Raw genomic sequence first — 5,263 nt, 5'->3', positions numbered from 1 at the left:
TTTCCCTGTAGGAAAGACCTCCATCTTTAAGTGTTATGATGGTCTGTCTCTCTTCCATTGTTAATTGCCTTTTTCTCGCCATTTTTGTAGCAACACACTACTTTCTGCAGTACAATACTGTTCAGCTGATGCTCATGAGGATCTGGTACTACAGTGTGCTCCAACACTGCTTTTATGGAGACAGACGGGGTTGTATGTAATCAAGAAAAGTTGGAACACCTGTAGGAATTAGTAGCACCAGCTTTCAAGGCTTTTTCAACCTTCACTGCTGCAGAACAGCTTTAAATTGTTAACCCACTTCGTGTTTCCTGGATAAGGCCTTTTTGTATAATTCTGAAATGTACATTATTTTTCGGTTTTGTGTAACCAAACCTTTTTTTTTAAACCTCTGGCTGTTCAGTACTTACCTTTGTACCATTTCAAGCTATTCATTGGACTTGCACAACTTGAATTGCAATAAATAACTGGAAAAATTAGGGTGTTCTAAAACTTTTGACCGGTAGTGTATATATATACACATTTTTTTTTACAGAAAGAATGACAAACTAAGAAAATGTAACTTCAGAGTTTTTGTTTTGTTTGGTTTATTTTTGTCAAACTGTGAGTCAAACTGAAAATTCCCATCCATCCAGATGCGGTTCATAGTTGACATGTATGGCTGTACAAACAGCTAAATCAGCAAAAGTCTTTTTTTCCCGCACTGTTTTATTCTTTGGTCATATTTTTCATTCTTATTATTCTTATTAGATTTTAATTCATTGGGCATTAATTAAACTCGTATTTACAGCTGATTTGTATTCTATCTTATCATTCTATCGAAAGCCTTTGCGTTTTTTCTCATGATGCAGTCAGTCATGCCATGTTTAAGGTACCTGACTATACAGACTATAAAGATACACAACGTAACCACAAGGAGAGACACAGTGACTACAGAGATGCAAAATAACTACAAACAAATACAAATAAAGAAATTAAGTTTCTAAAAAATAAAAAATAAAAAATAGGCGCCACAAAATGACTATATAGAGAAAAAAAACAATTACAGTGAGGCACAAAATGACCAGAGACATATATTGACTGCAGAACAACAAAACAACTACACAAAGAGAAATAAAACAGCTACAAAAGGCACAAAATTACCACAGAGACAAAACAACTACAAAAGGACACAAAATGTCAACAAGTGACCGAAATGACAGCAGAGACAACACAAAGAGGAAGAAAATGACTACAGAGAGTACACAACCATATAGAAACAAAACAAAAAACCACAAGGAAATAAAAACCAACTACAAAGAGACAAAAAGTGTAATCAGAGATACAAAAAATGACTAGAAAGACAGAAAGCAACTACAAAAACATACAAAACATTCACTAAAAGATATACATGGACTACAAAGAAACATTTAATAACTCCAAAGAGCATGTCTACTCATTTCAGTCTTGTTGCTCCTGTGGAGGAAAGGTGGAGGTAGGCCAGCTTTGGTAGTGGGCCCCTGGCTGTAGATATGTCATTTGTCCTAAGGGGCCAACTATCTCATAGTCTGTATAGTCTGTCCATGTACAGTTGTTTATAGTGGTAGTAGAAGGTACTCATTGAGGTTGTATTTTGTAGTCGTGTACAGTATTAAAAGGGTTGTTTTTGGAAATATTTTATTCGCTTTACAATTTTAAAACTGCTAATAAAATCACCATAGAATTTGGTCAAGTGTACATAACAACGACTTCATATAGTTATATAGGCATATTCTCATCATTACATTGTATGTCTTTACATGAGTTTCTCTTCCATGCATTGTTTCACAAATTATAGTCAATATAAGGTGTGTCCTGGGCTATCAACGGGTTGTACTTCATATTTTATTTTAAACTTATAGTTTATTATAACGTAATTAGTTTCAGGAGATGACAGCTAAATTACCTAGGGATGAAAATTTTCTGATTGCTTTTATTCAAGATCAAAAATGACCTACTTCAAAAATAATAATAGGTTATATATAATAGTAGGTTAACAATATCTTAATGTCTTTTTTCACATTCACTCTGTAGAATAAGTTCACACAATGGCAGCGCAGTAACAAAATCACCATTTTATTACGATTCATAAACAGTTGTATGGTATGATGGAGCGATAGCACAGCCTGAGTATTTAGCAACCCGTTCTCAGTCAAATTAGAACTGTACCTCTCAAGATTATGTACATACAGCATGTCTACTGTACAGACACACAAAACTAGAAACAAAAGAGAAAGAATATGCATGCTTTAGTGTCACCTCCCAGCAAAGTTGCCATCGAGTCATTTGCATATTCCCTTCAATAAATTCCCTTTATTCAAAAGAAAGAAAAAGAACACCAAACAGTCGCTACAGTTTGCAACCACCTTACCTTTCTGTAGACATCCCATGTTTCTTTAATTCTCCAGTAGCTTATTTAAATATGTATATCATAGTTTCTATCAATGCACTTACATATACGTGTTGCTGGAGTGCTCCTAATCAGTCTTTCCCATCAATAAATATCAGTTTTCTTGATGTGCAATGTGTGGATTAAACATATTAACCCAATAAAAACAAAGCTTCTGTATGCTGTCTTCACATTTTCAACAAAGTAAATAGAGAAATCCCTTATTTTTATGCATTGTCATAAACTTCCCAAAGCATAGATTACTTACTGGATACATGTGGCTCTGAGACATCTGCAACATGGCAAAAAACCTGACATTGACAAAAATTCAGTGATGTAATGATGATGCCACCAGCGAAAGTGGTGAACTGAGTAAGAGAAATACTGTGAGACAAATGGAAACAGACTGATTGACAGATAACCAACCAGCTTAATAGAGAATAGAAAAGACACACATATCAAAACACAAAGGCTCCAAAGTGAAGGCAAACTCTTTGACTGATGCTCGTTATCACATCATCAAAAAACTGCAAACAAAACATTCAAGTGAAGTCTCTGGACTTCCCCTTACTTATAAATACAATATAGTATAAATAACAGTACAAAAGATTGTAGTAAGTAAAAAAAAAAAAAAAAAAAAAGAACAGGAATGCAATGGAATCACAGCCTTGTGCTCGTGGATGTAGAGGTGTGTGGCTAAGGCCTCGCCACTGCCAGTGGTGACTGCACTACTAATGATCTGACTGCCAGATTAGCGAGTGAGACAATTATTTTACGCTTATCAAAGTCCTTCTTTAATTTGCTTTGGACGAGGTTCACATCAAATACAAATTAAACAGGAAATTCATGGATTTCTGTTACTTTTTTAGTGCCCCATCACCCCATTTTCATAATTTCTGTTGCTAGCAAACAAATCAAGCACCAGTTAGGTGACATCACATCACTTCAAACATCTAGCACAGTAGTCTTTCTGAAAATGTGCATTCAACTTTTCGCACATAACATCATGTGGGGAACAAAGAAGCATGAAATCTGACAGGTTGCTTCCAGTTGATGACAGTAAAAAGTTCAGCCATGGAAAACCCTCTTAACCTGTGAATGTGTGCCAAACACTCAGAGCTGATGGTCCTGTTCAGGGTCAGGGGATGGATCCTATCTCATCATGTCCTGTGCAGACAACTGGAATACGCCTATAAGTCATATACTGCAGGTTGCCAATCTCTCTCAGTAAAAAGTGTCAACTTGGATGACTTTATGAACCCCCTGCCCCGCACCCCCCAATAAAGTTCAAAAGCAAATTTTGCTACACCCAGTACCAACAATTTTAAAAATTGTCACTTTGTAAATCTACATTTGCTGGTTGCTCAGTTTAGGGAAAGATTGTCGTTGTGGTAAATAAATGAAGGTTTATGTGTGTTTGGGGTTAAGTAACTAACTGAAGACTGGGGATAGGGTTAATAAAAAGGAAGAACTACAAATCTGTGACAGGACGCAAACTCCAATCCCCTGTGCCAAAGTCTCATACACTAAGTAAGTACTCAACCACCACCTCAGCTTCTGCACCATTATTTTACATTAATGGCACTCTTCCTGTGTTGGCATTCAAGATAAATCAAAAGATGGACGAAGGGCACATTCAAATAACCATACTACTATACTATATGGTATGCTAGAAAAAGAATTTGCATGTCCAAATGCACAGTATGTCAAACGCAGTATGCCAAAATACCAGGATGTCCCACTACATCTGGTCACATTTTGCAGGACGCCATCCAGCAGTCTTTTCAGGTCATTCTGACCCATAGTCATCTGCACAGTGGAAGATATGCCACATTCAACAGGGTGTCGCACATGAGTATAAAAAGCTTGAGCTATTGGAGTTTTTAACCGTACAGCTCATTCAACAGTTGCGATGACAAGTACCTGCAGGTACACTCGGGAGGAGAAAAGATAATATATTCAGCTTTATACATTTTTAACATTTGGCTAATAGGTCTCAGGTTTCAGCACATGTTTATCGCTTCATGGTTGCATTTATACTTGTTTTTTCTTGAAATCAGACTGTTATCTGCCATGAAGATGCATGAAGTGAGAATGAGGTCTTCAGTAAACCTCACTGGTGTTTGGAGAGTGACATAAAACCCATGCAAACACTAGGAGACATTGTTTTCAAAAATAACTGAGGCAAATATCTGAACTCAAGACTTTTCTAATGTCAGACTGGAGCACTAACACCACAGACCATATATGAGGCAGAAAATAACTGAGGCACAGTTCCATTACTGGGCTAGAAATGTAGACAGGGGGCTGTGAATGTTGAGGATACACTGCAGTCAGCCACTGTCTGAAAGAACATGGTTGACTGTGGAACAGATTGGAGTAAAGGTCTTGAGTATTGCATATATTACACTGGTTTGTCCAAGGGCCTCTGTCCATGTCACAAGTTTATATCAGATGGGCCAGATTGGTTCAAGAAGCTGGAGTTGGAGATCTACATGCTGCTTTGCACCAGTCACAATGTTTGAGACAGTAAAGGTTCACGCACTCCGTTTACAGAGCAACACCATGGCAATGGTCCACAGTCAGAGAGAAGAAGTTCATCAGTGGAAGACATGAACAAGAGTGCGGACAGCTCTCATTCAAACAGCCGGACCAGAGAGGCTGACAGCTGAAGCACCACTCTGGCCAACAGGACTCATACAGAGCCCTCTTTGGCCAGCTGGAGAGTGTCCACATATGCATCTTGTGTCATCAAGGAATCATTAAGTGCTTGTTTGCTTTGTTGATCAGCCATAGTCTCCACAGAATAAAACCAAGAAGCCCTTGTGTTGGAATTGATGGCTACTTTTGCTTGTAGGA

The sequence above is a fragment of the Stegastes partitus genome, unplaced genomic scaffold (assembly GCF_000690725.1).
Source record: "Stegastes partitus isolate 25-593 unplaced genomic scaffold, Stegastes_partitus-1.0.2 Scaffold1887, whole genome shotgun sequence".
NCBI lineage: Eukaryota > Metazoa > Chordata > Actinopteri > Pomacentridae > Stegastes > Stegastes partitus.
Note: the sequence above shows the minus strand (reverse complement) of the source record.